Source organism: Canis lupus, chromosome 17, assembly GCF_003254725.2.
Source record: "Canis lupus dingo isolate Sandy chromosome 17, ASM325472v2, whole genome shotgun sequence".
Lineage (NCBI taxonomy): Eukaryota > Metazoa > Chordata > Mammalia > Carnivora > Canidae > Canis > Canis lupus.
This window is the reverse complement of record NC_064259.1, coordinates 55,209,923-55,222,711: the sequence shown is the minus strand read 5'-3', so window position 1 is coordinate 55,222,711 and position 12,789 is coordinate 55,209,923.

The following is a 12,789-nucleotide window of genomic DNA, read 5'->3' as shown; positions in this document are numbered from 1 at the left end:
AATATAATGTCAGCAGACAGACAGCATCAACCACCAGATATGTGAGTGAGTGCTCCTTCACACAATTTCAGCCGGTCTTCCCCAGAGTAGGCTGACTCTTGGTGGAGAGAGACTAGCTGTCCCCTCTAAGCTCTGCTAAAATTGCAGGCTCATGTTGTTGTCATTTTAAGCCACTAAACTTTGAGGTTGTTTGTTACACAGCAAAGGATAACTAAAACAGGACATACAGGTGGTTGTCAGGTTTTTGCTGTTATAAGTAGTGCCGCTCTGAATATTCTTACACTTGTCTCCTAAGTACAAAAGCAAGGATGGGATTGCTAGACCACAGGATAAATAAATGTTCAGCTAATAAGAGTCAAATGATTTTTCAAAATATTTATATCATTCTCCACTCGCACAGTGTGTGGTTTGTTTTTACTGTATTTATTATGTTGTTTTGTTGAAGAGAAAATTTTTAGTTAGTACGTTTCATCTTGTTTAAGATGGTCTTTCTTACCCCAAGATCAGAAAGATGATCTCTAAATTTTATTTTACATTTTAAAAGCTTTGCCTTTGAAATTTTGTTTCATACATCTAGAATTGATTTTATGTGAGGAGTGGGTTAAGGATCCAATTTAACTTTTTTTATATGAATAATCAACTTTCCCAGTACCATTTGTTGAATAGTCCTTTCTCCCCCACTGGTTTGTCATGCCACCTATATCATGTGTCAAAGTTCCATATACATGTAAGCTTATTTCTCTTTTTACATAGTAATCAATTTATCTATGTGTCTATTCCTGTAACTTTATAATAAGTCTTGGTAAATAGTATGGCAAGGATCCTAACATACTCTTCTTTCTCATCCCTAACCTTGTTGAATTCCAAACCAGTTGCAAGTGTGATTGAAACTGCCTGGAATCAATCAATTAGAGATACTTGATATATTTATGATATTGTATCTTTCTATTCATGGACAAAAAAAGCTCTCCATTTACTTGTCTCCTTTTTCCAATAAAAAATTTCTAAATTTCTAGAAACAAATCTTTTGTTAGATTCATTCATTATTTTAGAAATATTTTATTTATGTATTCATGAGAGACACACACAGACAGGCAGAGACATAGGCAGAGGGAGAAGCAGGCTCCATTTAGGTAGCCTGATGTGGGACTCAATCCCAGGACTCCAGGATCACACCTAGGGCCAAAGGCAGATGCTCAACCGCCAAGCCACCCAGGCGTCCCTAGATTCATTCTTAAGTATCTCCTTTTTATTGTTACTACAAATGCTTTCCTTTTTAAAATTGTTTTGTTTCTTGTTGGCATAAAAAAATATGTTTATCTTTTAGCTTGGTCACTTAGCCAGCTGTGTAGCTAACTTCTGTTATCTAATTCTATTGTTTGGGATGTTCAGTGTAGACAAATATATTATCTGGAGAAATCTATTTTGTTCCCCCACCCCCACCCCACATTTTTATGTTTCTCAGTCCTATTGTCATCTTATCATGCTGGCTAAAATTTCCAGTGCAATGTTGAATAGAAGTCATAATGGTGGACATCTTTCTAATTTTGAAGGTAATGCTTCTAACATTCCTTTGTAAGAATGATGTGATTTTTTATGTAAGTTTGTGGTAGTCTTTATCAGAGTAAGAATGTTTCCTCAGGGATGCCTGGGTGGCTCAGTGGTTTAGCACCTGCCTCCAGCCCAGGGCGTGATCCTGGAGTCCTGAAAATGAGTCCCACATCAGGCTCCCTGCATGGAGCCTGCTTCTCCCTCCGCCTGTGTCTCTGTCTCTGTCTCTCTCTTTCTGTCTCTCATGAATAAATAATAAATAAAATCTTTTTTAAAAAAGAATGTTTACTTTATTAATGTGATTTACTAATATTTTCTATCATGAAATAAGTTTGGAATTGTATAAAATGTCATTTTTTAAGAAAAAGGTTAAGGTATAATTTATATACAATAAAATTCGTCTTTTGGAGGATATGGTTCCATGAATTTTAACAAATACATGAAATCATGTAACCACTACTATAGTCAATATGTAAGATCATTTCTGTCACCCTACAAATTCTTTCATGCCACTTTATAGTCATTCGCCTATATTCTTTTTTTTAATTGATGGATTTAGTTTGCTAATATTTTATTTAAGATTTTTATGCATAAATTCATGAGTACTTTTCTTCCTGTTATTTTACTTCTTTTACCATCCTTGACTAGTGTTGGCATTGTGAATATTCTGGCCTCATAAGATTTATTGAATGATGTGGGGAGTGATTTTTCTTTTTCTTCTACTTTATAGAAGAGCTTTGATAAGATTGGAATGATCTGTACCTGTCCCTTGAAAATTTGGTAGAATTCACATGTACATCGGTAAGCTATGCTGTGTTATTTTTTGAACAGTTTTAAATACTACTTCAATTATGTTATAAGGATAGTACTATTAAGGCTTTCTGTTTCTTCTAGAGTCAGATTTTTGACTAGGAATTTGTCAATTTTATCCACATTTCAAATTTACTGGCATAAGTTTGATTATAATATTTCCTTTTAATCACTGCCATATTAATGTAATATTAATATTACATTAATGTAATGTAATATTGTTTAATCGTACATTTCTTTTTTCTTCCTTATCAGTGTTGACACAGGTTTAGTAATTTTATTGGCCTTTTCAAATATTTAACTTTTGGCTTTCTGACACTCTCTGGTATATCTTTGTTTCCTATTTCATTGATTTCTACTCTTATCTTCATTTTCCCTTTCCTTTCTTTGTATTTATTCTGTTGTCCTTTTTCAAAAGTCCTAATCTCATTACATTTTAGGCTTCATCCTTTCCAAGATAAACCTTTAAAGGTATAAATTATCCTCCAAATTCCACTTTAAATGCATGCCACAAGTTTTGATATTTATTATATTAATATTATTATTATTATTCAGAGCTAAGCAATTTAATATCCAGTATGATTTGTTATTTGACTAATTATTAAGAAGTGCTGGGATCCCTGGGTGGCGCAGCGGTTTGGCGCCTGCCTTTGGCTCAGGGCGCGATCCTGGAGACCCGGGATCGAATCCCACGTCGGGCTCCCGGTGCATGGAGCCTGCTTCTCCCTCTGCCTGTGTCTCTGCCTCTCTCTCTCTCTCTCTGTGTGACTATCATAAATAAAAAAAAATAAAAAAAATTTAAAAAAAAAAAAAGTGCTTTTAAATTTTCAAATATATAAGAATTTTTCATCTCTTTGCTCTTGACTCTTTTTATTAACTCCTAATTGTACCCTTGTCAGAGAATGTAGTCTTTATGTACCAATTTTAAATTTATTGCAGCTTAATACGAATGTTTCTGTGAATGTTGAGAAGAAGGTGATTTTCTGGCCTTAAGAAGCCAAGTTTATATATGGTCTATATATTAGATCAAGTTCATTAATTATATTCAAATCATCTATTCTACTATGTTCTTTTGGCATGTATTATTTATAATATTTGAGAGAAATGTGTTAAAATCTACTCTGATGACAGATTTATCAATATCATCTTTAAATTTCATCAATGTTTCAGAGTGCTTGGGTACCAAATTTGGTTAAGCATCTGACTCTTGGTTTCAGCTCAGGAATGATTTCAGGGTCATGACATTGAGCCCCATGACAGGCTCCACACTCAGCATGGAGTCTGCTTGAGTTTCTCCCTCTTTCTCTACCTCTCTCCCACTTTATCTAAAATAAATAAATAAATCTTAAAAATATTTCATCACTGTTTCTTTTATATATTTGCTTTATCTCTTACACCATACTTAAAAATCAACTCAAAAGGAATTAATGACTTAAATGGAAGACCTGATACTGTGAAACTCCTAAAGTTTTGGAAAAGCCCCATGGAAGACACTCCATGATGTTGGTCTTGATGATGATTTTTTAGAACCAACACCAAAAGCACAAGCAAGAAAAACAAAAATAAACAAGCGAAACTAAATCAAACTAGAAAGTTTCTGTACAGAAAACACCCAAAAAAGAATGAAAAGCAACCTGCAGAATGACAGATAATATTAGCAAACCATGTATCCACTCTGTGGAGATATATATATATATATATATATATATATATATATATATATATCTCCAAATGTATGTATAAAGAGTTAATATCCAAAATATATAAGGAACACTTCCAAGTCAATAGCAAAAATCTGATTAACCAAATTACAAAATAGGCAAAGGACCTGAACAGACATTTTGTCCAAAGAAAACATACAAATGGCCAACACCATTAATCATCAGGGAAATGCAAATCAAAACCACAATGAAATGCCAGCTCATATTCATTAGGATGGCTATTATTAAAAAAGTCAAGAGATGGGTGTCTCAGCCAGTTAAGCACCTGCCTTTGGCTTAAGTTATGATCTCCAGGTTCTGAGATTAAGCCCTGCATCAGGCTCAGTAGGGAGTCTGCTTCTTCCTCCCTCCCTCTGCCCCTCCCCACGACTCGTTCTTTCTCTCTCTCTCAAATAAATAAAATATTTTTAAAAAAGAAAGATTATTGTACAAGAGTAATGTATATAAATCAACCAAGCTCAGCATCTTGAATGGGAACATTTATTATTGTTATTATTATTAATGTTATAAATAACATTTCTATAAATTAATTAAGTGTACATTTTCATAAAGACTACAGTTTACAGAGAAAAAAATGTCAAGAGATAACAAATTCTGGCAAGGATGTAGAGAAAAGGGAAACCTTGTACACTGTTGGTGGGAATGTAAATTCACATAGCCATTACGGAAAACAACATGAAGATTCCTTAAAAAATTAAAAATAGAACTGTCATATGATCCAGCAATCCCACTTCTGGGTATACATTAAATGAAAATAAAATTATTATTATCTCAAAGAAATACCTGCTTTCCCATGTCATCACATGACATTATGCTGATTGGACCTAATGAGTGAGAAGTAGTAACTTCTAGATTAATTGGTAAGACATTTGTGTGTCAGAGTGTGGAAAATAAATCTTACTAGAATTTAGGGGCCTTCTACCTCAGTGAAATTTTTGGGGGTCCAGTGATATGTGACATGTTGAAATATCCCTTCTAAAGTAAAGGGTAAGTTGCTATATCTGGCCTCTCCTACAACCAAGAAAGAGGCACAATACTAGTGGGCTTCTTTTGAGGGCAACATATTATTCATTTGAGTGTGTTACTTCAGGCCACTTATCATGTAACCTGAAAAGCTTCTAGTTTTGAATGGGGTCCAGAACCAGAAAATGCTTTACTACTGGTTCAGGCTGCTGTGTAAGCTGCTCAGCCAGTTGGGCCATACGCTCCAGCAAATCCAATGGTACTTGAAATGTCAGTGGCAGATAGGAATGCTGTTTGGAACCTTTGGTAGGCCCTTATAATCTCTTTGGGATTTTGGAGAAAGGCTGTAAGATCCTCCATGAATAACTACTTTTCTTCTGAGATTCAGCTCTTGGCCTGCTACTGGGCCTTAGTAGAGATTGAACCCTTAACCATGAGCCGCCAACTTACTATGTGACCTGAGCTACCCATCATGAACTGATATCTAACTCACCAAGCCATAAAGTTAGGCATGCACAATAAGCCATCATCAAATGGAAGTGATATATACATGATCAGTCCTGATCAGATCCTGAAGGCATAAAGAAGTACATGAAGAAGTGGCTCAAATGCACATTTTACCTACTACTGCTACCCTACCTTTTCCCTCCCAGCCTGTACATATTGCTTCATGAGAAGTTCCCCACAATCAGCTCACAGAGTAAGAGAAGACTTAAGCCTGGTTTGCAGATACTTCTGCACCATGTACAGGCACCACCCAAAAGTGAACAGCTGTAGAACTACAGCTGTAGATGCCCTTCTCTGGGACATCCCTTAAGTACAACGGTGAAGGGAAATCTTCCCAGTGGGCAGAACGTCAAGCAATGTACTTGGTTATTTACTTTGCTCAGAAAGAGAAATGATAAGACATGCAAATATATACTGATTCATGAGCTGTAGAAAATGGTTTGGCTGGTGGTCAGGGTCTTAGAAGTTACATAATGGAAATTTGGCAACATAATTGGGGAAGAGGTATGTGAATAGATCTCTCTGAATGAGCAAAAAACGTGAAGATATTTGTATTCCATGTGAATGCTTACCAAAGGATAGCCTCAGCAGAGGAGGATTTTTTTTTTTTTTTAGATTTTATTTGAGAGAGAGAGACAGAGAGGGAGCAAGAGAAAGCACAAGCAGTTGGAGGAGCAGAGGGAGAGAGAGAGAAGCGGACTCCCTGCTGAGCAGGGAGCCTGATCCGAGGCTCAATCCCGGGAACCTGTGACCATGGCCTGAGCTGAAGGCAGACGCCTAACCGACTGAGCCACTTAGGTGCCCCCAGAGGAGGATTTTAGTAAGTGTATAGAACAATATTTTGTGGTTAGCAGTCAGCCTCTTTCCCCTTCCACCTCTTGTTATTCCCTAGTGTGCTTATGAACAAAATGACTATAGTGGCAGAGATGAACATTTACCTGGGCCAGCAACATGGGTATCCACTCACCAAGGTCAATCTGGCTATGGTCACCCCTGCCTAGTCCACAAGCAGCAGAAACCAACACCAAGCCCTCAGAATGGCATTCTTCCTGGATGATCAGCCAATTACCTGGTGGTAGACTGATTACATTGGATTGCTGCTAACCTGGAAGCTGTAGTGTTTTGTCTTTCTTGAAATATACATTTATTCTGGATACAGGTTTGTTTTCTCTATACATAATGCTTCTGCAAAACGTATCATCCATGAACTTGCAGAATGTCTTATCCACTGTCATGGTATTTCGTACAGTGTTGTTTCTGATCAAGGAACTCACTTCATAATGAAGGAAGTACAGTAATGGGTCCATGTTGATGGAATTTACTGGTCTTCCCATGTTCCTCACTACCATAAAACAACTGCCTTGATAGAACAGTGGAATGGACTTTTGAAGACTCAGTTATGGTGCCAGCATGGTGGCAATACCTTGCAGGGCTGGGGCAAAGTTCTCCAGTAGGCTATACAAACTAAGCACTCAATATTTGGTGCTGTTTCTCAGAGAGCCAGGATTCATGGCTCCAGGAATCAAGGGGTGGAAATGAGGGTGGCACCACTCACTCTTATTCCTAATAATACCAAAATATCTTTCTTCTGTTCCTGCAGCTTTCTGCTCTGCTGGCCCAGAGTTCTTAGTTCCAGAAGGAAGAATGCTTCCACCAGTAGACACAATCATGTTTCCATTGAACTGAAAATTAAGACTGCCACCTGTCCACTTTGGGCTTCTCATGACGTTGAATCAACAGTGTGGGTTGGGATGACTGATCCTGAATACCAAGGGGAAATCGGATGAATATTCCTCAACAGAGATAAGAAACAGTATGTCTATCATGTAGGGAATCCCTTCTGACATCTCTTTATGTTATCATGTATTTAGCAGAATATTGGTATTAAATACTTGACAGAGTTAACTTCCTTAGTCCAGTTCCACACATCTACTATAGGTACCCCATGTGGACTATAGTCTTCTCTGACCATGCAGACAAAATGGGCTCTTGCCTGCCAACCTCATCTGGAGTTATTATTTTTCTTTCTTTTTTTTTTTTAAGATTTATATATTTGAGAGAGAGCGAGAGTGAGAGAGATCACAGAGGGAAAGGAAGAGGGAAAAGCAGACTTGCCTCTGAGCAGGGAGTCCAATGTAGGGCTTGATCCCAGGACCCTGAGATCATGACCTGAGCTGAAGGCAGACACAACCGACTGAGCCACTCAGATGCCCCTTATTCTTTGTTTTTTAAAGACAGTTTTATTGAGGTATGACTGATATACAATAAACTTCACCTACATAATATATGAACTTTGTATGTCATATATATATATATACATATATATATATATGTCTTAAAATGTTTTAATTAAGGTAAAATACACATAACACAAATTTACCATTTTAACCATTTTCAAGTATACCATTGGTAGTATTATGTATATTCACATTGCTATGCAACCAATCTCCAGAACTCTTTTCATCTTCCCAAACTGAAACTCTGTACCCATCAAAGAATAGCTGCCATGTCTTAATCCATCCAAGCTTGCCATACAAAAATACCATAGACTGGGAACGTTGGATTAAACAAAAAACTTATTTCTCACAGTCTTGGAAGGCTCGGAAGTCCAAGCCAATGGATTCAGTGCTTCATGAGAGCCTGCTTTCTGATTTATAGATAGCTATATTGTCATTGTATCTTCACATTGTGGGAGGGGAGAGAGATCTGAGGTCTCTTTTTTAAGGACACTAATCCCATTCATGGGGGCTCCACTCTCATGACCTAATCACCTCCCAAAGCCCCTACCTCTTAATACCATCACATTGGGGGTTAGGATTTCAACAGATAAATTTTGTTGGGATACATTTATTGTAACATTCTGTTACCTCATAACCCCTGGTAACCACTATTCTACTTTTGGCTTCTATGAATTTGACTACTCCAGATACCTCATATAAGTGGAATCATAGACTGTCATTTTTTGATTGGCTTATTTCACTGAGCACCATGTCCTCAAGCTTCATCTTATAATGTGTGTCAGAATTTCCTTCCTTTTTAAGGCTGAATAATATTCCATTGTACATATATAGCACATTTTGCTTATCCATTCACCAGTCTATGAATACTTAAGTTGCTTCCAATTTCTAGAGAGGATTTGAGTTAGCATATGTTTGCCTCAGTCCTTAGTCTAGCCTGCTGTTTGTTGACAGAATATAGCACATATCATCCAACATTCCTTGATACGAATTGACCCAAATATTGTATTGATCTCTTAGTGCTTCCTTACTGTGCCCGTTTGCTAAGTGTCAGGGGTCTGTCAATCCTCCATATTCTTGAATTCTCTTGTGGAGATGAGTCTCACTGTCTTCATGATAGGGCTAGTCTCAGGAAACTTTTCTGAGAATATTATCATCTTAAATCTTGCTGTTCCTCACCAATTTCTTTGAAGTCTGACAAAGCTCAGAACTGCTAGATACTTCTCTGATAGGGCCTTTCTGGCTCAAATTAATCCTCTTTTCCAATGAGAGTTGGCAGGCTGTTATATTTCAGACTTGGAATGTTGTTTCTAGTCAAAGTGATATATGTCTTAGTACATTTCCTTTTAATTAATGGTGACTTGTGATATTTTCATTTCTTTGGATAAATCCTCCCATCAAGAATTGTTATGATTCACTTGGGAAAGCAAACTGAAAATTTATGTTCTCATAAATATTTGAAAAGAAGCCATCTCATACTCCAGGATCGGAAATCACAGGCTTGCCATGTGGATAGTCTATTTGAGGGCTTTCGGTTTTGAAATAAATATATGCCAAGTTCAGCATCAGTGTGAACAGCATTTGCATGCAAGCCACTAGGTGAGACCATGTATGAGCTCATCCCTGCAGAAACCTGCTGGACTGGTGGGCTTTATTAGTGTCACATGATCACCTCAGACAGGCCAAGTTGGTCTTGGATTTTAGTTCTTCACTTCCTTGTGGCTTATGGCACTCTACAAGAATCAAAATTCTATGAGAATACAAGTTTATATAATGCCAAACACAAGAGCACATTTTGTATTTCACTGGTCTAAGTTTAATTTGAGTACCTAGTAATTTTGAATTGCATGACTAAACCAGTTGTCCTGCTGTGAACCTATCCCTTGCAGCCCTGAGTGTGGGTGGAGGGCAAGAGTTTTCTCCTCAAGTAGGGAGGAGACACAGATGTCCTGGAGGAAGCAAGAACTTTTTGCAAATAGAAGGAAACAAAAGGACGAATTGTACAAGTCTCCTCTAGAGGACTCAGCTGAACAGGAAGGTCTGGAAATGCCTAAGCTACCATCACTTTGAGACAAGAGCAAGAAGAACAAAATTTTACTGCAAGTTTCTGAAGGACTTGATTTAGAAACCTTTGAAAAGCTCAGAACTGACTTAATTGGGACCAAGACCTCAACCCGAGAGGGGTTGGCATACAAAGAATGTAGTGAGGTTGCTCTCTCCACCACAGCAGCTGGCTTGGGTGTCACTGGCAAAGCAGTTTCCTTAAGACCTAAAAGTTTGCTACACATATACTATATAACATTTTCCAATATTTTTAGTGTATACCATGGTCTTCCTCACTGCTTAATCATTTTTATTTGTTTGCTTCAAGTTTGTATTTAAATTTCAGCTAGTCAACATACAGGGTAATACTAGTTTCAGGAGTAGAATTCAGTGACTCATCACCTACACACACAGCACCAAGTGCTCATCACAAGTGCCCTCCTCAATACCCATCACCCACCCAATCCATCCCCCCACCCTGGGCCCCCCAGTCTGCACTCTACACCCACTGCTTAGTCATTTGATTTTCACTCTCTCCTCAGAAGAGTCATCTTTTTCCTCTTACAAAAGATCTGTTGATAAACTGGGTCCAGTCTTGCCTGTTTCATTCTTAAGCAAGTGTGTATTAATCTCCCAGGTCCTGATTTGACCAAAACATTAGGAAGTTGAAAGGAAAGCCAGAAGTCTACTTGGATGAGCTGATTTGTAGAGATCAAGGGAGAACACTCCTCCTCTGTGACCCGAGAACTGGTCAAATATAAATCTTATAAACTTATTGTCACCAGAATACCTGGGTGTGACAAACACTTGCAAGAGATTACAGGCCTGATTTTGTAACCAGTAGTGAGAATATATTTAGCGTCCTGATCTGAGACATGGTTCTGGTTGAAAGAAGTCAAGAAATGTAAATACAGGTCTCTGCCCAAGAGGCTCTTTTTCTTAGCTCTGAAGTTCTTGGGTCATTGCCTTGACCCACTAACATTTCTTTATATAGGTTACTTGCTTAAAGTATTAAATAATCAGAACATATTTTTCCACTAATGCTACTCAAAATTTGTAGTAACTGGTGGGCTTTGTTTCTTGCCAATTAGCTTAATTAACTCCACAGGTTTGAATCTGACTCTATGAAACAAAGGCATAATCTATTATACTTCTTAAAAATGGACAATCTTCTACCGTAGACCATTAGCTTGTCTGATATTTTAAACAAGTTTCATGCAGGTTACTCTTTAACAAATTTTAGTTCTTGGTTTATCAATATGAACATTTACAATGGGAGCAAAATCTATTAAAAATGATATGACTGTTTTCAGACAACTATCATTGCCTTGAACACTGCAATTCTAAGTCTTCACATAGCAACCAGAGTTGATTTTTCTAAAGCTCATATAGGATTATGTCAATTCCCTTCTTAAAATCATTCAGTGTTCCCTGCCCCATGCCCTAAGGATAAAGTCCAAACTCCTTAATATGGGGTTTCAAAAGAACAACTGGACTAGCTTAGCCAGATATCCTTTGGCTTACTCAACAAGTTTCAAATGAATTAAACGTTCTTTAGGCCACATGCTCTAAAATGGGAGGTAACATACTTATTTGTTGAGTGGTATCGATCTAAGAGAAGGAAGTTACACACTCCTTGTTACTCTCATTTCTTTTCCCACAGTGCGAGGGCAGAATGCTTTCAAAGTTTGGGCATTCTTTCCCTCTAGATGAACTGGGCTCATAGCAGATTTATACTAATGGCTCCTCCTAGAAGTGAATGAGCTACAGGGTCCCCAAATGTCCATCTCAAGAGAATTAGGGAAGTAGGGTTGAGTCAGGGCATAATCCATATAGGATGTATATTACACCAACCAGCAAAGACCTTGGTCTATGTCCAGGCCACAGACTTGTATCATGTTCCCCCTCTCTGTTTTCAGGCATCCTTCAGTGGGGCTGTGTCTTTTCTGAACTTTCTCCTCTAAGGCTGTACCCTCACAAATGAGCTTTATATATTACTAGCTAATTTCCTGATAAGATCCAGTCAAGCTAGCAGGGGTCTAATTAGGATTGGCTCAAAAATTAGGAACTCAGATTTAGGCATTATAAATATTTGAACTATATAAAATTATTTTTGGTCCATCACATATTTTATACCAAAACTTATTCATCTTCTGGAACTAAACGTGGTCAGAATAAGTTTTATAACATTTCCCCTATTTCACTTAAACTAGTTTGAGTTGGGTTTCTGTCAATCACAACCAGAGTCCTGACAGATTGTGATCATGTAAAGCAACTTTTGGATAGCCTTGACTCAGGCTTTCTGCCACAAGGAATATGTGGATATGTGTTCTCCTTCATACTGGCCTCTGCAGATGCTTGGACCTTTTATCTAACTATTGCCAGAAAATAACAACTATTTTAAAATTAAGATCATTGTTTTGAGCAGATGTTCTCCAAATGTTAATTGGCTCATCTTGTAGAAAGCATGTCATTTATATGACAACAAATAAAAGTGTAATTTAATTAATTACCTAAGCATATGATTTGCTACTATTTCATCCTGATAGCTTCATTGAAAAGCTATGTTGTTCCCAACTAGTCCTTCTATTGGAGTGTTTTTGAAATTTTTCCACATCCGTCTCTGGGCCAAGGCCGTAGGAGCAGATATGGCTATTCCACCCAATTGCTTCTTTAGCTTCTTTATTTGCAGAAATGAACATGACCTTCTAAGGATCAGAATCACTAGGAGGACTTAGCAAACTACAGGTTGCTGGGCTCTCTATACCCGAGATTCTGATTCAGTAGCTCTGGGGTAGGGTCCAAGTTTCCAGGTGATCCGACATTGCTCATTTGGGACCGTACTTCACTCACAGAGTATCAACACTAAAGTAGACCCTTAGAGTAGACAGAAAGATGCAATTTGTTTTTTGCTTGGCTCTCCATTAAAGCCCTTATTGGGAGAGGTACTCTACATG